The 22,727-nt window shown below is 36.0% G+C and overlaps 1 protein-coding gene and 1 non-coding gene across 3 annotated transcripts in view; both read right to left on the bottom strand.

Annotated features, from left to right (window-relative positions):
• Window positions 1–22,727, bottom strand: part of LOC134649955 (uncharacterized) — a 183,932-nt gene that overhangs the window by 28,769 nt on the left and 132,436 nt on the right. The gene's annotated exons all lie outside the window — the stretch shown is intronic.
• Trnas-gga (transfer RNA serine (anticodon GGA)) lies at window positions 18,342–18,414 on the bottom strand. The gene has a single exon. It is a non-coding gene; the product is annotated as a tRNA-Ser (tRNA).

The following is a 22,727-nucleotide window of genomic DNA, read 5'->3' as shown; positions in this document are numbered from 1 at the left end:
AATAATGAAAATACCAATATTTATTTACTTAATGGAATTTTCTATTTGTCTTAGTGTACCCATAATGTACCTAAGTATGTAGTAGATTGTAAAAAATATCTCCCAGGCCTATGGCCCAGTACGAGAGAATAGATATAGCAGTCACAAGTAAAATGGTCTATATATATTTATACATATGTAATAATAGACCATACGTATTTGTCTTGAAACGCTTTTAAATGCTCTCATTTTCTATCGCTATCTAAATATCATTTGGAATTGGAAAGAACAAGTCTATTAAATGCTTAGAATATCTAAAAACTGGTTCCACTTCCACTCATTATCCCACTCAGTCGATAAACTACAAATTCAAGTCTAGAAAGGTTAGCTCAGCTGTTTAAATAGATGCTAGCACCACAGTACATTTAAAGCAGTATCTTGAGTTAAAGAACATTATTATAGCAAACTATAATAATGTAAAAAAATTAAAAAAAAAAATTAAAGGTTAAAAAATTTGTTAAAGGACTGTCTCATTTCAAACATAGACAGAGAGAAACATACTATCTTTGTCTTACACTAGTACTAGCACCCAAAAGAAAAGGATGAGTATATTTTTTTTTCTCTTATTTACTGACAATTTGGTTTGACCAACTATAAAAATGCATTTATTGGCAAGATGTGGATAAAGGAGGGGGAGGTGTTAAGGTATCTCTGAGCATTCATTATTTTGCTTCAGCATTATGTATTCTTGGTACCCCATCATAGTCCTCGATAGTTCCATCAAGTCATCACCATCTCAGCCGAAAGACGTCCAGTGCTGGACAAAGGCCTCCCCCAATGATCCATCCATCCGTCCATCAAGTGAATTAACTGTCAATGTGGCTTACATTGTGTAGTGTTGCCAGTGCTTAGTGGGCGTGGCCCGTACCTCATACATAAAGGTTGCTTGCCTTTGGTGTATGATCGGCTGACAGCGGCGGTCCGCCCTCTGTAATGTATGAGCGTTGGGCAATGGAATACCGCTACCGTTTTTTTTAATATTCTTATTGTTGAGGAAAGATAATAATAAAAAAAAAACAATGTAAATTTTTATCATTATTATTCACCATTGTTTGATTTGTGTCAATAACTATTTTACACAATTAATAGATACTCGCAAAAGCTGAAGTCCCGATTGTTCCCATTTGGTCACTTTTTCTTAAGAAGTATTTTTTTTATTTGGTTAAAAAATTTGTCTACACTTTGCATAATAGAATACAGGCAGGATAAACCTATATTTTATTGATAATGTGTAACATTTTCTCATCGTAAAAATTAAGCATAAAGACATTTTTTTATCTTAGTAAGTCTACACATATTACAGTCAGATGTCTAAAACTCTAAGGAAACTTTATATTGTCATAGCACGTAGAATATTAATTTAATTTGTTTATTATGTGCACGACTAGCAAGGCCATGTATTTACCGCCATACTTGTCATTACCATAACCTCTCATCACCGTCCACATCCTCTCTTTTTAGGGTTCCGTAGCCAAATGGCAAAAAACGGAACCCTTATAGATTCGTCATGTCTGTCTGTCTGTTTGTCTGTCTGTCTGTCCGTCTGTCCGTCTGTCTGTCCGTCCGTATGTCACAGCCACTTTTCTCCGAAACTATAAGATCTATACTGTTGAAACTTGGTAAGTAGATGTATTCTGTGAACCGCATTAAGATTTTCACACAAAAATAGAAAAAAAAACAATATTTTTTTGGGGTTCCCCATACTTCGAACTGAAACTCAAAAATTTTTTTTCATCAAGCCCATACGTGTGGGGTATCTATAGGTCTTCAAAAATGATATTGAGGTTTCTAATATCATTTTTTTCTAAACTGAATAGTTTGCGCGAGAGACACTTCCAAAGTGGTAAAATGTGTGTCCCCCCCCCCTGTAACTTCTAAAATAAGAGAATGATAAAACTAAAAAAAATATACGATGTACATTACCATGTAAACTTCCACCGAAAATTGGTTTGAACGAGATCTAGTAAGTAGCTTTTTTTAATACGTCATAAATCGCCTAAATACGGAACTCTTCATGGGCGAGTCCGACTCCCACTTGGCCGCTTTTTGTTAAATACCTACACTCAACACCGATGGATGTCCACATACGTAATACCTAACTCATTACCGACATTACCATAACACTTTTAACATGAGTGGCACCCCTCTACAGTGTCAGTAGTTTTAGTTTTAAATTAGTTCTAATGCAATTTGTATATGGGTACTGCCTGAAATAAAAGCTTTTTATTTTATTTTTTTTATTTTATAACTCTCATTACCGTCAATTTTCATTCCACTTCCCTTATCAATCAGAAGTCAACTTCCTTTGCACTCCGTGTCATCTAGTACCTATAGATATTAAGTATTTCCGCTGGATTCGACCTTTGCTGTAACCAGCTGGGAAACAATTACTTGACGGCGCAATTATATTCCATTCAGAAATAATTTAGGATTTTATCAGCAAAGTGGCAACAATCCTTGGGAAATACCGCAGTAAAAACTCAGTCAGTCATGGACTTGTTATGGTAATTATGTTTCTAAGAGTAATCATAAACAAATACTAACCATAATGTTATGCACACAGATGGACATTTATTTTTTGTAATGGACAATTATTATTCTACATTTTCAAATGACGCATGACCTATTCAACAATCAACACTAATCGAATAAAATGAAGAATATACTTGCTTTTCAAATTGTTTATTTTACTGCCTCCTACAATAGGTACTAGGTACACAATTTAAATGCTATTCTATACAACATGTTATATGGGGATTATTACATAAGTGCGACCCCAAGTGTGCGATGCACGATTGTGCGACATACGTATTTTTTTTAACGACACTGCAATTCTGCGAAGTGATATTGTGCGACATATCACTATTCGACCAAACTATAGTCCGGCAGTATTTTTGATCGATGTTAAATTGTGCGACATATTACGTCTCGACAATACTTCTAGTGCACGACAGTATTTGTGGGTCTACGGGTAATTTATTTTTAACATGGTCTCAGCACTTACACTGTTTCTTCTCAAAAAACATTTCCTTTACAACTGAACTAGACGGAGCCCCGCTGGGCGCTTTGCCCTTCGGGCATTTGAAGCTACCTAACGAACTTAACCTACCTATTGATTTATATTTCGCACACACGATGATTCGCTCAAATGGCACATCGTATAGTCGTGAATTGCCTAATAATGTTTCGCACGAACAATAGTTCCCACAAATGACATGTCGTACAATCGTACATCGCCTAATCATACGTCGCACTAACAATACTTCGCACAAGCGTGTGTCGCACTCCCGTAGTAAAGCCGTTATATGCGGTGTTGTCATAAAACAGCCTTGTCAAATCTGTAATTACAACAATCGAAGACTATCGTCATATTAACACAATATCTATCTAATACCTTTAAACGAGCAATTCTTGTTTATTTATTTATATATATATTTCGGGGATCTCGGAAACGGCTCTAACGATTTCGATGAAATTTGCTATATAGGGGTTTTCGGGGGCGAAAAACCGATCTAGCTAGGTCTTATCTCTGGGAAAACGCGCATTTTCGAGTTTTTATATGTTTTCCGAGCGAAGCTCGGTCACCCAGATATTAATATTTTACATGTCACAAACAAGTCAATATTAATAGCAACTTAAGGAACAAATAAATTTATTTTATAAAAAAATGATTTGACTACTATCATCACTATCATCAGTAGTAGTACTATCAACAGATTCAGCTTATTCTCAATATTGATAAATTTTACTTAAAATAATATACCTACATAAAGTACATAAGTTAATTTTCACTCGACCAAAATATCTCTAAATTATATCACAGGCAAACCCATGACTATAACATAAGGCAGCCATACTTTAAGTGTGTTCCGCGAAACCCTAGGGTTCCGCGACAACCCTGCAGGGGTTCCGCAAGAATTTAGAACACTATGCTTTAGTCGCCTCGAAAAATTTTACCATGCCGCCACCGTATTGTAGGGTTCCATCAAGTATTTCGCTTTCCAAAAAAAAAAGATTGAAAACCGCTGACAATATGGCTGAAATATGGCATGTGGTCTTAAGGTTATATTTAAAATTAAAAAGCAATAGTAAAATACAATACATTAACAATTCATTATTCCGGTCCTATTTCAACTTATACATTTGTTTTGTTTCAGCGTCAAGGCAAGTCACAAACGCACGGTCCAAAATGACAACAGCAGTATTAGCATGAAACCAAAGATAAGATAAACAATAATCGACGTTTCAATCTGAGCGACAGGATTTATTTGCATTTCATTTGCTCTGTCGCATTGTCTTACTTTCCACCTCTGGGACTGAAGGCCTACGGACGTTTGAGGCGGAGGCTACGGAGGCGGGATGTACACATCGTCGAGACATCCCGAGAGATGTATCTATCAAAAAATAATATCCGTTAGTAAAACATTGAATGGCTGTCGATGCTACATTAACGTAGTACCTACATTCATTACACAGACAACATCAAACTAGCCCGTAGAATGTTCACATCTTTGTTTCATTGCAGGACAAGGTTCGACGACACAGAAAAAAAACAAAACCAAAATAACTTAATTTTATTTCTTTACAAAAAAAAGGGAACCGCCTTCAAAAAATCAACCCACTGAAAAGCACAAAATAATTTTTATACTATACCCCACCCCTATCCTTGTCCAGTCCCTATCCCGTCGTTAAGCAAATTTCTGCCAAAAAGTAGTTAATACCTAATAATAAGAAAATTAATAGCCATCCGGGTAATTAATTAGTTTTTGAAGTCGGTGCCAAACCAAAATTTTAGAGTCTTACTAACTTAGTTTTTGCACTACTAACTACTCGTTTTTTATTCTGTTTGGCAGCAAAGAAGGTTTTTGTTGGTTTGGCACCGCCTTCAAAAACTAATTAATTACCCGGATGGCTATTAATTTTCTTATTATTAGGTATTAACTACTTTTTGGCAGAAATTTGCTTAACGACGGGATTTGCTCAGCTCCATACTAAAACCTTCCCCAGAATGTAACAAACACTTTTCTGAAAACCGCATCAAAATCGGTTCAGCCAAACGCGAGATAATCGCGGACAAATATACATACATACAAACATACGGGTCAAACTGAGAACCTCCTTTTTTTTAAGGCGGTTAAAAAATGGACGTTATCACCTTTCTTATGAATAAGAGAATACAGAAATAACACCGGTCTTTTTCGCCACCAAAAGGCAAAAACGGTGTCTCTCCGGTAATAGATGATGATGATGGTGGGTAGGCCTGGGTATAGGTCTTTAACCCAACAACAACAAATGTTGTCTTTTCTTTCCGAACATAAAATACATTTAAGCGCTGTTTTTGATTGTGACCGACATACTAGTTTGATGGCCCAATGTTCTGAGTTCTGAGTTATGAAAACAGAAAATACAAAATAAGCCCCTTAATCTGTAGATAATGTTTTTCACGGAGGTGCCTATTACTATTTATTACCTTTAAGTTTCATTAGGTACTAATTACTTTAATTTTGTGATTTTGCGCGTACACAGAAGATCGGAATATGTACTAAATGAAATTTTGTAGATACTAAACGACGTCCATGTACGATATGACCACGTGATCACACAATACACGTTACACGTTACACATGTGTATGATTTTAACTTGCGGTACAATACCCATTAATCTCTATAACAGCCCGTGCTATAGTTTAGATGCATTCGTTTTAATATATTCCGTTACAGAACAAAAGATCAATTAGTTAAGAAACTGTCTAAGTAATTTTACTTTTTAATCAACTATAATAAGGTTTATTTTCGAATGTGCGTCTCAAGCTCATGTTTAAACTATAGACGTTTAAATCATTCGGTTTGTGGGTTTAAGTTCCGAGGTAATATGAATTATTTAAGTGTGATTCTTGCACGAAATATGATAATGTGCATAATTAGGAATATGCGTTGCAAATAATCACGCACAATTTTATAAATATGACCTAAGTGTAGGGCATTAGGTTTGGTAATGAAATGAACCTAAACATGAACGCAAGAATATAAATTTGCGCTTACTAAATAATAAACACGTAGTATAAATATAGGAATAATTAACGGTTAAAATGGTGGACTGGACATTAGATACAAAAAAAAACTTTAGAATAAATACAAAAATATGACAACATTGAATAATTTTACGGTTTAGACTCACTTGAACAAGTGAGTCTAAACCGTAAAATTATTCAATGTTAGTATGTCTCACAACAGTTTAAATTCTAATATGACAACAATAAAAACAGAGTGAATACTTTTTCTTACAAAGTAGTAGGTACACACAAAAATACCTGTCTCACTTTCCCAAAGAAAAATTTAACGACCGTTCTCATAAGTTTTTAGAATCTGTCTAACTGTGGAAATTTATACTTACACTACGAAAAAGGGGCCCAATAATACGTGGACAAAAACCTTTTTTCTCTTAGTTTGGGTAAAAAAAGAATCAAATTGGAGCATGATCCCATGATATTTATTGAAGTTGCAAAAAGAATATTCTATCTATATTTATATTTTGTTTGTGACTATAATATAATTAAGCCTAGTCTTGAACAAGCAATGTCACGGGGCGTGGTCGTATCTCGCGCATATTTGGGCCGCTATCGCAATAAACAGAGTTAGTTTTATTCAAATTGATGTTAAGAAAAACGTGTAAGTGCAAATTGTTAGTTCACACGTAATGTGTACATTTTTTGCACTAGGGTTGCCACAAAAAATCTACAAATTAAATTTTACATTTCCTTTCCACTCACAAAATGCAGACTCACAGTTTTCTAAACTACCAATATTCGGCATTACATAATTAGATATAAATGCTAGCTTTTTTTTTTAATTGTTATATTATTATGGCGTTATTCATAATCAAAACTATCAATCTTACAAACCGCTTATCAAACAAATGTTTATCTAATATGATTTGATGGCGTTAAGTAAGACGCAGGCGCTAATCTAAAGCACGGAAGAAAATATATTTAAATTAAACCTACTGTGGATAGGTACGTACCTACCTACATATATTATACTGAACTAGACGAACAATATGCGTAGTTATTCAAACAGTTCAACATAACATAACTGACATCTAAACAACTAAATTTTATAAAAACAATCGTTGACAACCCTACATTTGCCGTATACAAGAAATTATATTTGTAATGTGATAGTAAGAGTGGTATAATTATATATCAACAGCAACCTGTCTGGTGCTAGGTTGACTACTGGTATTATTAAGTAATAATGCGAATTTTAGCCGCGTTAGAACCGTTATTAAAGTAGCCGAATATGTGTAGTAACGAGATTTTAGAGCTATTGAAAACAAATTGTGACGTTTATCCTTGTAGATTATACTGTATCTACTTACTTATTATATCCTGAAAGTAATTTGCGATAATTGTAACAAAATATCGCTCGATTACTGAGGACTGAAAGTTAGTAGCCTATTTAAGACTGTATCGTCCGTCCTCATTAGTGAAAATGTGTTTTCTAATAAGCCAATCCATTTACTGTATAATCCAGTAAGTATATTAATGTTGACATACCGAACAAATCTAAATCACTACATAGTGTAAAACAAAGTCGCTTCCCTCTGTCTGTCTGTCCCTAATCCCTATCAGGGATGTTACGGAGCTCCGTTTCCGTTTCCGTTAAGTCGGAACTTCCGTTTGGTATTACACATCCGTTTCTGTTCCGGTTCCGTTACTTTTGAAACGGATGTTATATCGGATGTCAATGCTTGGCGCGGCAGCGGGACTGCGGGACATGAGCGGCGTACATCAAAAACAAACAGGTTTATACCAGTCATTCACTCATAGCCCCGTTTGCCACGTGCTGCAGTAATTAGATGTTTTGATTTATTCGTGTTGTTGAATTTAAAGTACCTATTCGTATGTTGTGTTGTATAATGTGTACCTACTGACAGTAGGTACTGTCTCACGCTAGTCAGGCTCCGGTTCTGGTTCCGGTTCCGTTTTCGGTTCCGATTCCGTTTCTGGTTCCGATAAACTAAATTTAAAACATCTGGTTCCGCTTTCGGTTCCGATAAAACCACATCCGTTACATCCCTGGTCCCTATGTATGCTTAGATGCTTTAAAACTACGCAACGGATTTTGATGCGGATTTTAATAGATAGAGTAATTAAAGAGGAAGATTTCTGTATAATTTGTTAACCCGTGCGAAGCCGGGGCGGGTCGCTAGTCTAACATACATAAATCCCAACATCATTAACGTAACGTCAAGAGTTTCAATAACCACGAAAACATCAGTAAAAACGTCCGTCTACAGCTTGATAGCTTGAGCTTGGAAGCGGTGGTGGCCGAGTGGATATGACGTCCGACTTTCAATCTGGAGGTCGCGGGTTCAAAATTTGAACCCGAGCCAGGATTTGAACTTCAAATCCTGGCTCGTACCAATGAGTTTTTCGGAACTTATGTACGAAATATCATTTGATATTTACCACTAGCTTTTCGGTGAAGGAAAACATCGTGAGGAAACCTGCATACATCTGCGAGCCAAGCCTAGTCACAAAACGCCAGTCACGGAAAGAGAGACCTAAGCCCTCCTACGTGTACACGCTCAACGCAGCTGGCCAACTTTATTGTCACACGTGCAATAGAGTATTTAAGACCAAGTTCGGCCTGGCCAGCCACATACGAGGGGCGTTCAAAATATTCTCGGTATTGATATCTTACGACCTCTTCTAAAATTTCTTTCGTTACTGGCCGCTAAGGTTTATTCATTGACATTAAAAAAAAGTATAATTCGAACCGAGATAGTCTTTTGTTTTTCTGCAATTGCTGAACAAACATGAACATCCTGTGCGAATTGACAATGTTAACTAAATTAGAACATCGATGCGTGATAAAATTCTTGACAAAACAGGGTAAAAATCAAAAAACCATAAAAGAGGAAATGGATTGTGTTTACCGTGAGTCTGCTCCTTCTTTATCTACCATTCAAAAGTGGTCAAGCGAGTTTAAACGCGGAAGGGAGAGTATTGAAGATGACCCTAGACCTGGCCGGCCTGTAGTAGCTACTTCACAAGAAAATATTGATAAAGTGGAAAAACTTATATTGGAAGATGGTCGAGTGAAGGTAAAATCTATAGCACAAGTAACCAATCTCTCTATTGGTACCGTACATGATATTATACATGACCATCTTAATATGTCAAAAGTAAGTGCAAGATGGGTTCCGCGAATGCTAACTCGGCTTCAAAAAGACATGCGTGTAGCTTGTTGTTCCGATTTTATTGACCTGTGCGGTGAAAATCCTGATGAGGTGCTGCAAAGAATAGTTACTGGAGATGAAACCTGGGTTCATCATTATGACCCAGAGAGTAAACAAGAGTCCATGCAGTGGCACATTAAGGGTTCAGCTCATCCCAAGAAGTTGAAGGTCATCCCTTCAGCTGGCAAGGTCATGGCCACGATATTTTGGGATTGTGAAGGAGTATTACTAATCGATTATAAAGAAAAAGGTGTAAATATCACAGGACAGTACTACGCTAACATTCTACGTCAATTAAAGGATGTAATTAAAGAAAAGAGGCGAGGAAAGTTAACCAAAGGTATTCTGCTTCTGCATGACAACGCCCCCGTCCATACTGCTCATATTGCCAAGGCAGCTATTGTTGAACGTGGGTTTAAAACTGTTACTCACCCACCGTATAGTCCGGACTTAGCCCCCAGCGACTTCTTTTTGCTCCCCAATCTTAAAAAGGATCTGCGTGGAAATAAATTTTCTGACGATGAAGCATTGAAGGCGGCAGTGGAGGAGCATTTTTACACGAAAGATAAAAAATATTTTTACGAGGGATTAAAAAAAATAATTGATCGATCTTTTAAGTGTATGAACATAGGGGGGGAGTATATTGAAAAATAAAAATATCAAACTTTTCGTACTTGTTTGTTTTCATTCTCATACCGAGAATATTTTGAATACCCCTCGTAAGGGCTCACGCTAGACAACGTCCATGATGTTTATTTAGGGTCGCCGTCATCGAAAACGATGAGGAGGACTATATATAGGTATACATCTGCGAAGAAATTCAAAGGTGCATGTGAAGTCCCCAATCCGCATTGGGCTAGCGTGGGGACTATAGCCCAAGCCCTCTCGCGCATGAGAGGAGGCCTGTGCCCAGCAGTGGGACGCATATAGGCTCACATTATTATTATTATTCCTTTATTTATTTATCTTCTCTAAGTTAGGGTTTTTTACAATATGAATATAAAAGTAAAATATAAAAACACTTACAAAACAATAAAAAATACATATAAACACATTATAAATAAACCTAACCTAGGGTGCCGCCAGCAGCGGGGCAAGGCCCAAGCTGCCGGTGGTCAGGGCTGCAGAGAGAGGAACCGGCGGACTATCCGCGCCGTGTCCAAGATCACCGCCTACTGCATCTGACCCTTGATCCAACCACCTAGCGAGAGTCTCTCAAGATGTTGGTCGAGACTCTTCGCTATTAGACCGTTCGCTGAAACAACTATCGGGACAATGATCGTCGAATCAACATCCCACATGGCGGTTATCTCGTGAGCCAAGTCTAGGTACTTACTGGACTTGTCCTTCTCGGCTTTCACGAGATTCTCATCATGGGGGATGGTGATGTCAACGAGCACGGCCCGGCGCTGCGATCGATCTATTATCACAATGTCAGGCTTATTGGCTACAATAGTCCTGTCAGTGATGATAGATCGATCCCAATAGAGCGTGGCACGACCATATTATTATTATTATTACAGCTTGATGACACGTAAAACGGCGGTTACCGTAACCGTCGGAAGTTGGTCATCATCGTCTACCTGACTATTTACATGACGGTCGGGTCATGGTACTGGCAATTAGATGACCGTGGCCGCAACTGAAGGTTACAGGGGTAACAAACACTTAATTATTTATTTATTTAAACTTTATTGCACAAATTTACAGAAAAAGAGTACAAATGGCGTACTTAACGACTTGAGGCATTCTCTACCAGTCAACCATTGGGCTAAACAGAAACAGTTTTGTGAATAGTCTATTTCTATAATAATATTTATAATTTATAATATTCTATTCTAGGTATTACTGACTCGTACAAAACAAAAATTTCTTCATGTGTTTGTTCATAAAGGACTACTTCATATAATCACATTGCTTTTCACACTTTATTTCATTAACAAATTATAATTTCAACACAAAACCAACGATCTAACACAATTACAAAACTTTGACAAAGCCGCAAAAATGTTTCTAAGATTAATGACAAACCTAATGATATAGTTCATTAACATACACAAAAACATACCCATTAACGTGTAATGAATATGTATCATTAAACACCCAAGTCCCAAAAATGTCGTAAGTCTCAATATCATTAAAGTCCGCAAAAGGTCTTAAGCGGCATGAATATTTGATCAAGATAAGCTCTTTTAAGTAAGTAATGTGTAATAATGTAACATCAATCAAATGTAACTGTATACACCCAATTATGTATAACAGACACATCTATTTCACAATGATCAGTCGTTTTATTTGTTACCGTTTAAGTGAAGGTAAGGCTGCGCCCAATGCCACAGCGTTGCCATTACACACGAGTCATTTTTTACACGTGGAATACAATGGAACTTAATTTTATTATTTAATCCACATACTGTCCATTTTCAGATTTCTATTTCAGTATACCATGAGTGGACTTAAAATTAGGTTAGATAAATAATTTTATTTGGGAGTTAGGTACCTATTTCATTCGCACCTAAGTCGCGCCTTGAGTCGCTAAAATTTCTTCTGCAATTTTGTCCGATTACCTCGAGTACCTTATTATTTTGTACAAGTACTAAAAATCTGTTGATTAAGGACGAGAATGCACAAAAAGTACAGACAACCTGGCAGCTGTTACATGAAAGTCTGTAAACTGAGAATATTATGTCATATTGTTTTCTCTATTTCAAATCGCTACCTCCCGACCACAGCCTTACGATGCGCACACGCCGGTGTCCGAGCAACGTCGATAATTGGGTCATCTAAATCTAAAAGTAAACTAACTAGTTTAATGCTACGCTACCTTAATTCAAGGTTAGTGAGTAGTTTTGATTGAGATTCTCTTGTGACATTTGTTTTAAACGGGTTATTAAGATCGGGCAAGTGGCATTACACAGGTACTTAACTGTAATATTTTTCGGTAAATCGTATGAATGGTAAAGGAATTTAATTTCAGTATCATTTCGTACCTTGTCACAGTGACAATAATATGAGGTCCCTAGCGACTTTCATATATTAATTGTCACTGTGAGAAAGTACGAAATGGCACGGAAATAAATCAAACCTATTGTTGAAGTATTTAAATCTATTTTGGAATACCTCATGTCTATATTGTAGATACACGAAGCATTATTGCATGTTTTGTTTGAATGTATTATTGACCGCTATTTCCATAGTAATTACCTGAAACAAAACACAATTTAATTAAAAAAAAGTATATAGGTACCGTGGAATGGGGAACTTTGAATCCTGGGTTTACTTTGATAAAAACTTTACTTCGTGTTCAAACGTGTGGATTGTTTTTTTACGGTTGGCAAGATTGAACGTCACTGTCAGTTAGTGATTTGTGTCCGTGGGATCAAGCATGTCGATCAATGGGAAAAAAATTAAAATATGCAAGTATCAGTTTTGTGTACTTTTAATAGCCTGTATAACTTCTAATGTACAATGTTCTATATAGCAAATACATAAATTTGATGTAATCCATTGAATCAGGCATGTATCGGCCTATAACATCGATTCTTGTTGCAAATCATAATCATGGCGGCCATTTTAGGAACTCGGTTTTTGTGGCATGGGGTGTCACTGATCGCCTATAAGGGTTTACTTTGACGACAACATATATAGTTTTTTAGATTATTTAGATATTGAAGGTTTTTTAACTGATTTTTGTATTATTGTTTTAGAATAATGCCTGAGCATATAGGAACTACTCTGAAAAAGTTTTAAACCGGGCTGTGACAGAAGTGGTCGAAGGCAGGCCATCGATACGCCAAGCATCCCGTACATCATCGTATTGTTATTACATATTGTTAATAAATTTTGATAGGTTTTTATTTTTATTGTTCAATTATGCTTTTTACCTTAAATAAGTAAAATATGAGACTGTTTTGCAATAAAGTTATAGATTTTTTCTAAGCTAACCTTTTTTCTCTTTGTCAAACCCCAAAGGCAATAAAATTCTTATAAATCCTAAACCTGCGAACGGATTTTTTTGTAATGTTTTGAAGTTTTAGTCCCTATAGGGGTTACTATCGAATTCCGTCGAAAAAAAGGGGGGTATCAAAGTAACCCCAAATTAAGTTTAAAGTTGATCAACACTTTAGATTTTTTTTTCAAAGGACACATTAGTATTTAAAAAAATATTATTGGTGAAGTCGATAGAGGAGCAAAAACCGATATTGTCATTTTTTTAATTTATTTTTAGATTCCATATTCGGGGAGATAAATAAATATTAATTTTGAAATTAATCAAAGTAACACCATTCTACGGTACTTGTAATGGCGGGAAAAGGCCAGTGAATATTTTTTTATCCGTTTACGATAATATTGATGATAATAATATGAACAATTAACCTACCAAATTTGATAGCACCTCTATTAAATAAAATTTTATATTGTTTTAAATATCAAGTGCATAATTATACTCGTATAGTGCCATTAATATTCATGTTGCATCTCTTTCCTTAATATCGGAAACATTGTCTGATGCAAAAACAATGTGTTGCCTACAGGCATCAGTGTGGCTACCACCAGTTTGGCTTTGACATAAACGCCATCGAGAACGTAATTTACTTTCTACGCATCTCGCTCGTACTCGCATATTAGTGCGAGCGAGATGTATAGAAAGTAAATTACGTTCTCACTAAATAGCCGACTAATAACATCCTCCCTTATGGGAGACGAAATACTAGCTACGGCTACGAAAGGTTGCCCACAGGGTGGGGTTCTCTCACCAACTCTCTGGAGTCTGGTAGTTAACTCACTGTTGGAAGAACTAAACAAAGGCCCAATACATACGGTAGGGTATGCAGATGATTTAGTGATTCTTGTAAACGGAAAATTCCCGGGAACAGTATCGGAAATCATGAATAAAGCACTGAAGCAAGTGGAGAGATGGTGCAACTGTCATCAACTCTCCATAAACCCAGGCAAAACAGTGGTAATACCGTTTACCAGGTAAAAGACCCTTAATGGCATGAAGCAGCTGAAGCTTTATGGAAGGGTCCTGGAAATGTCCAATGAAGTGAAATATCTAGGCGTAACACTTGATAAAGAACTGAACTGGAGAAAGCATGTCGAACTCACAATCACCAAGGCACTTAGAGTGTTTGGAATGTGTAGATCGGCTTATGGCAAAACGTGGGGTCTAAACCCCAAGGTACTAAGATGGATCTATACCATGATGGTAAGACCAATCATCTTGTACGGATGCCTGGCATGGTGGCCAAGGACACTAAAGAGAACATGCAGGGATGCCCTTATGAAAATACAAAGAACGGCATGCATGGCTATTACTGGTGCGTTTAGAACGACGCCAACCGCGGCGATGGAGGTACTGCTAGACCTTCCACCGTTACACCTAGTGATACAATCTGAGGCGCGGAAATCGTTACACAGGTTGGCCCTAACAGGCCTCTGGAGCGATAGCAAGCCAAAGACCAAGCACACAAACATGGAATGCGACAATTTCGTGAAAAGGATTACGAACATGGGCTGCGATAAAATGCAACCCAAGTTTGTATTCCATAAGAATTTTAACGTTAAAATTCCAACAAGGGCAGAATGGACCGAAGGTCTTGAAGCACCAATCCCTGATGAAAACGACATCGTATGGTACACAGATGGGTCTAAGACAGAATCTGGTACGGGAGCAGGCATTTATGCAAATGACTTTAGTAGTAGTATAAGCATGGGCAATTACGCCACTGTCTTCCAAGCTGAGACTTTCGCTATAATTGCCTGCGTGCATGAGAATATAGTTAGGCAAACCCAAGGGAAGAATATCTATATACTCAGCGACAGTCAGGCGGCACTCAAAGCGCTTGAATCGCACAGAGTGGACTCTAGACTGGTATATAATGGCGTCCAAGCTCTGAACCAGCTTGGAAGGCAAAACAGAGTGCAACTGGTATGGATCCCAGGGCACGAGGGATTCATAGGCAATGAAAATGCAGATGAACTTGCCAGAACCGGATCTGAAAGCAACTTTATAGGTCCGGAACCATTCGTGGGGCTCTCACAGGGAACCATCACAACGGCTATTAAAGACCATGCCAAGACCAAACATCAGGAAGAATGGAACAGTCTGACGGGTCTAAAGCATGCAAAGCTCTTCATGCAAGGAGTAGACTCCGGCTGGAGCAAAAAGCTTTGGAAACTTAGCAAAAGACAACTCCAAATCATAACGGGGGTGTTCACTGGTCATTACGGGGTCAAGGGAATTCTGACCAAGATGGGACATTCTGACAACACCGATTGTCGTATGTGTGGCGAAGAGGAAGAGACAGTGAAACACTTAATGTGTGAATGTCACGCCCTCGCCAGACAAAGAATGAAGGACTTTGGAGCAGGATATCTGGAACCAAAGGACTTTAAAACGCTACCCATGAGCTCCATCATCCGACACATGGATATGGTGGGAAAAGCTCTTGAGTAGCTGACGGATCTTCTCCAGGGGGTAATTGCACAAAAGATCCCTATGGGTCGAAGTGTATCCGTAAGGGCCCCCGAAAATAATAAGATAAGATAAATTACGTTCTCGATAGCGTAATGTCAGTTTTGACACTGTCAGTGAATCATGGTACGGGCTCAGATGTCAACCTTAATTTATGTAGTGATATAGGCACAGTTAAAAATCCCACGTTTCAATGAATAACAGCTGTCACAGCAGATTTTTTTGTGAAACAACACAGTGATGAAACATTATTGTCGACAGCAATACCTTTTTTGGTGAAATTTTAAATGTATGTGTTTTTTTATTCACATACTTGCTTACAATGACATCGAGAATGTTATATATGGCTTCAGCCTACCCATCACGTTGAATACGTGCATTTAAAACGTGATCCCACAAAAACTAATACAGAAATAAGTAAAGTTAAAAATTATAAGCCTACATGGGCTACATGACTGAATATAAAATCCCATCAAAAACGTAAGTGTGGGAGCCAAGTTCAATGTTACTACACAGACAAAACAGATGTCTAAATGGGTGCCAAATAACTTAGGATAAATTTAAATTTAAAACTTGGCTTATCTAAGACCACTCTGAAACTCAACTCTACATATTTATTTAGGGCCAGTAGGGTGTGCTAAAGTAATAGTCCAGTCATACAAAGACAGAAAATGATCATCCTTTTTTTTCTACAACCGTTTAAAACAATAGGGTATTTGACAATTTTTATGGTATCAGTCGATCAGGTTTCTTTGAGGATCAAATGTTTGTATGGAACCCATTGTCTTAAAGCAATACAAAAGTCACAAATGATGGTCAAAGTCTGGCACCCGCACTTTACTGACGAAACGCTACATAGAAAATGGCAATACATCGTGATTCGTGATGTCATCATGTAACATGTAACGTTAGAACTTCTAACTTAGAAGCCGTTTCAATGTATGGAAATTGGAAACCAAGGAAATTGCGATTTTGTCGGTGAAATATTGCGTTTATGTATATGGTTGCTATACAATATTTTTTTAAATAAAATTTAAGGAATCGAATGGTATTATTTTTTCCAATTTGAAAGTTTAAACAATTTTTTTTTTTTACTTTAAGGGCTTGTATTTTTTTTATTATTCCCATATATTTTTTAAATTTCCAATGTATTGTGTTAAATTGCTCATTTTCTATCTATTTTTTCTACTCCAGCACTTAAATGTGTCAATTAAATGACTGACAGTGATATCTAAAGCAATGTCATTTGAATGATTTGTCTATAGGCTCATAAGATGACTGCTAGCAGTCATCTTATGAGTATAATACAACTGCTTTATTTTTTTTAAAGATAGAAGTTCCGATCATCTTGATTGAAAGAGGTATGTTTTCATTTACAATAATAACTCTTTTTTTTTTTTAATAATAACTCAATTTTTTTTAAATAATAACTCTTTTTTTTTAATAATAACTCTTTTTTTTTGCTGCAGCTGTCATAGAAAAAGTAATGTATGCAACAGCTCATAATTGGTTCTTAAAATTCTCGGGTCTTTTTTTACAAAACTCGACTACGTCTCGTTTTGTAACTTCGACCCTTGAATTTTAAGAACCCTTATTATATCACTGTTGCATAAACTACTATAACTAGATTTAGTTATAAAATTCAACATGTGTCAAATACCCTATTAAAGGGTACATGGAAATAACATGTCTATGTATAGTCACTTTTTTTGAAAAATGAAATTATAATCTCAAAATGTAGAGCTCTCAATGAACTATAAGTTACAGCTTCGGTTACCTCTGTAATCAATCATAAATATAACTCCTTTTTAGGGTTCCGTAGCCAAATGGCAAAAAACGGAACCCTTATAGATTCGTCATGTCTGTCTGTCTGTCCGTCTGTCCGTCTGTCTGTCGGTCCGTATGTCACAGCCACTTTTCTCCGAAACTATAAGAACTATACTGTTGAAACTTGGTAAGTAGATGTATTCTGTGAACCGCATTAAAATTTTCACACAAAAATAGAAAAAAAAAACAATATTTTTTTGAGGTTCCCCATACTTCGAACTGAAACTCATTTTTTTCATCAAACCCTTACGTGTGGGGTATCTATGGATAGGTCTTCAAAAATGATATTGAGGTTTCTAATATCATTTTTTTTCTAAACTGAATAGTTTGCGCGAGAGACACTTCCAAAGTGGTAAAATGTGTGAACCCCCCCCCCCCTGTAACTTCTAAAATATCTTCTAAATGATAAAACTAAAAAAAATATACGATGTACATTACGATGTAAACTTCCACCGAAAATTGGTTTGAACGAGATCTAGTGAGTAGTTTTTTTTTTAATACGTCATAAATCGCCTAAATACGGAACCCTTCATGGGCGAGTCCGACTCGCACTTGGCCGCTTTTTTTCTCACTTTTAAAACACTACACGAAAATAATATGGTTAATTATATACATCGTTGTTCCTTTCAAACCGCGATAACTCAAAATGTTGTCAGAGTGACTAGACATGTTATTCCGTGTAACCTTCAATTATTGTTAGGACATTTAGATTTTACCCAAATTTTATATTAAAGGAAAAAATGGAAAAAGTTACGCTTCCGGCAGGACTTGAACCCGCATCCTCCGCAATCCGTGCGTTGCTCTTAACCAACTGAGCTACGGAAGCCTACCAGGACATCGCAAATCTTTCCATCCCTTCCTTTATGCTTCCGTAGCTCAATTGGTTAAGAGCAACGCACGGATTGCGGAGGATGCGGGTTCAAGTCCTGCGGGAAGCGTAACTTTTTCAATTTTTTCCTTTAATATAAAATTTGTAATATCGCTCACAGACGTATCTGCTTGTTAAAAAATTGATTTATATTGTACCCATAATAAAAACTATAGGGGCAGACAGAGTTTCGAAATAGTTGCAAAGTGTATCAAAAGAAGCGAAATCATCAGTTGTTACAGTTACAATGATTTGCTCCGGTTGCCAGAGATGCAAACTAGCAAGACGGGTTTAGTAACTATTGCGATTTCTGTGCATATTTTTTAGCTTGGATTTTAGGAGCTATTAGAGATGGAAAGCGTAACCAAATAACATCACCAATAAATTTCCTAAGAGCCACTTGCACCATTCACTAACCCGGGGTTAACCGGTTAAACTTGTAGTTACCATGGTTACCAGTACAATTTGACACTGGGTTAACGGTTACATGTGTTAACCCCGGGTTAGTGGGATGGTGCAAGTGGCGCTAACGGAGCGATTACTTCTGAAATCTTCAACCGTTAAACCCCGAAGTTTGAAGTTACAAGAGTCAAATTTCGAGCGGTATCCTAATAGTAGTTTATGCAACAGTGATATAATAAGGGTTCTTAAAATTCAAGGGTCGAAGTTACAAAACGAGACGTAGTCGAGTTTTGTAAAAAAAGACCCGAGAATTTTAAGAACCAATTATGAGCTGTTGCATACATTACTTTTTCTATGACAGCTGCAGCAAAAAAAAAAAAAAAAAAAGTTATTATTAAAAAAAAAAGACTTTTTATTTAAAAAAAATTGAGTTATTATTTAAAAAAAAAAGAGTTATTATTGTAAATGAAAACATACCTCTTTCAATCAAGATGATCGGAACTTGTATCTTTAAAAAAAAATAAAGCAGTTGTATTATACTCATAAGATGACTGCTAGCAGTCATCTTATGAGCCTATAGACAAAGCATTCAAATGACATTGCTTTAGATATCACTGTCAGTCATTTAATTGACACATTTAAGTGCTGGAGTAGAAAAATATTTTTTTTAGTAGTTTTTTAAGATCGTGGCATTATAATACGAGTTTAGGATCATATTTACGAGTGTTTTAAAGCCTAATTATACAGCAGTCACTTAAAACGTAAACGTTATCAACGTAACAAGCGAATATACGCGTGAATTAAGTATTTTCGATTTATATTTTATCCGTTCTAAATTCAAATTTGTTACACTTATAGGAAATAAGGTGTTTCTGAAAAAATAATTAGTCGAACTCAAAGAGTACCTAAGTAATAAAAAAACTGAACTTAAGTAACGAAGAAATAAATTTTGCTCAACATCTTAAAACCGATTTTGTAACATATACTTAGTAGAATGTCCCATTTTTTGTGTAAGTAAGTATGTAGTAACAAAACTTTTTTCACCACACCAACCCGAAGCAAATATTAGATGTAAAATATCAAACAAAATCAAACCAAATCAAATTCAAATGAATGTTATTAAATATTTATCATCCAAAATCAACATTTAAAAGTCAATTCTACCAGCAAACATAAGAAAACAACTCAAAATTTGTATTTGATTACATGTGAATTACTGATAGCACTTGCAACTTTGCTGTCCCTTTTTGAAGTGCAAAGTAAGCCTTTCCAAGCTGGTGTGGTGCAAAACTTTTTGTTACTGTTATGCAAACATTTTGTTTTAGTGTATGGAATGGCAAGCGCCATTTAGTGGTAACCTTGATTTTGGATAAACTGTAAACGAGTCCTTGAATGAAAATAATCTTGATTACCATCTGGATCTGCTACTCAGTACTCAGTAATCGACACTCAACACGAGCGGTTTCACTTCCTTGTTGAAACGACATATTTTCCAGGTCATTGCCGCGCGGCAAAAACTGCGCGTGCCTGAGAAATGTGAGCGTCGTCAACTATGATGGTGTGATGGACGTGTTGTGTGTGATGTGTGTATTCTAGAGTGATCTGTAGCATTTCGATTATTAGTACTTATAATTAGTAATTATTTAACACTAACATTGTATTATTTAAAATAAATTTTCTTTATTGTTATTTAATGATTGAAAATGTATTTATCCTTCCTTCAAACTGTTTTTGACGTGTAAGTAATGTTATGCGTGCATTTACGAAATGAATGAATATGAATATACTATTTTTCATTCATTCAAGTATTCGTTGTTGTAATTCCTGTCCATCTACAAATATTTTGTTGACTTTTGTCAAGCTTTTGTCTGGCTATATTTAGATGACTTGCTGTTACGTCGCCACTTGCACACGGATCCATAATTTATCACTCTAATTTATTAATTGGTACGCTATGTTTCCGTTAAGAACTAATTTCGAAATAAAACGAACTTTTTATGTTAAGTTCCATTCCATGTCTAATTGTCTTCTATTCAACTACTTCTGACATAATTCGTAGTTCATTCTTGAGGCGCATATTCAACTACTGGATTAAAATCACCCTCTCAACTGTTGCAGGTATCCATGGTCGACGGCAATTGCTTACCATCAGGCGATTTAGCTGCTCGTTTACCCACCCCTTTTTAAAGCTCGTAAGTACCAGTTATTCCTTTTATGTATAAGATATTGTTTATGTTTTCTGCTACGATGTGTTCATTATTAAACTGATTCTGTTATACATAATACGGATGTTAGATAGATATTATTTCTTATTGAAAATTACATGATACCTATTTAACAATATATTAGTTGGCACAGCGCACGCATTCTATCGGGCATAGCTCTGGGAAGGCTGCGCGTGAGTCGATTACTAATAAGATGTACGCAATATAAGTTGAAGCTTAGGTTCTATGAAACGTTGAGGAATAGAAATAACAGTATTCGTATGTGTATTCTCGTAAGGTAAATTCAATACAGATGGAAAAAAAACATAAATAGATGTTTACGTCAAAATAAATTATCTGTTTATAAAAAAATCATAAATAGATTTTTAAGTGCAATTAAAGCGAAATTTAATTAGCAAAGCATGTTATTGTATCCAAGATTTTTTAAGTGAAAATTAGATGTTTAGTTTAGTTTTAGTAAGTTTGTTATTATATATGTTATATTACTATACCCTTGCAGGGTTTCTGTTGAGACTGTAGGTGTAGGTACTTAACCCTAAGATCCTCTGGGTGGGTGGGGTGTACCTAACACATGAAATGCAATAAAATTAATGTCTAAACAACGATAATAATATATTGTGTTTATAACACGCACGCATGTCGCCAGAATCAGGAAACCTACACGCCATTGTCTTATTGCGTCTTCCTTGTAATACAATGGCTACCTACGTAATGTTGGAAAGAATTATAGCAATCTTTTAACACTTTCCGTTATAAATAGTTGTAAGAGATAAAGAAAATATAAGGGCAGGGCAATGATTTATAACTCAAGATAAGTAGGTTATAGGCGTTCCAAAATTGAAGCGCTTACCTTACAAATTGGACAAGTTGCCTTTAGTCGCGACTGGACAAGCGTGAAATGTGCACGTGCTAACGACCTCCCGCACACCGAAAGAGAAAGAGACGGCCTTATGTTTAGCAACGAGTGTGGCAAAGATAGATGGAATGAGAAAATACATCAAAAATAACAGAATTCTTCGTAGGCACAGAAATAAATATGGAAGTAATTTTTGTGCTCCTCAAGTATGAGTATAACCTATCTAGGTTATATAATATCATTGGGGCAGGGCAAATGAGAATGGTGGTAGGTATAAAAGATCAGGGGGGGGGGGCAATTTTTGACTTTCGACCGCTCGATTTCGTATGCATTGAAAAACTTGCAGACCGATGGTTATTTTGTGGCACTTTCTCCCTGTAGGCAACTGTATCACTGATTTCTTTTGGAAATATAAACAAATTAAATTGAACTTAAATCTCTGAGTGAAAAATTTTTAATCGTCTATGTAAGTTACACAAATATATTTTCAATTCAATTCAATTCATTTATTTAATTCAGACATACATATCCATAACATTGTTAGTAATTACATATTTACAAGACTTATCAAAACTATGATTAGTAACAAGACCTAGCTAGATCGACTTTTCGTCCCCGAAAGTCCATATAGCAAATTTCATCGAAATCGTATAAATACATATAAAAAAATAAATGTATACAAGAATTGCTCGTTTAAAGACTTATAATATAATACCAGTATGTATTATTATGCGTTGTAATGTTATGTGTAAGTTTGTTTTTTGTTCCTTTTTTTTATCCGCATATTT

Source organism: Cydia amplana, chromosome 8 (assembly GCF_948474715.1).
Source record: "Cydia amplana chromosome 8, ilCydAmpl1.1, whole genome shotgun sequence".
NCBI lineage: Eukaryota > Metazoa > Arthropoda > Insecta > Lepidoptera > Tortricidae > Cydia > Cydia amplana.
This window is presented reverse-complemented; position numbering and strand designations above follow the sequence as displayed.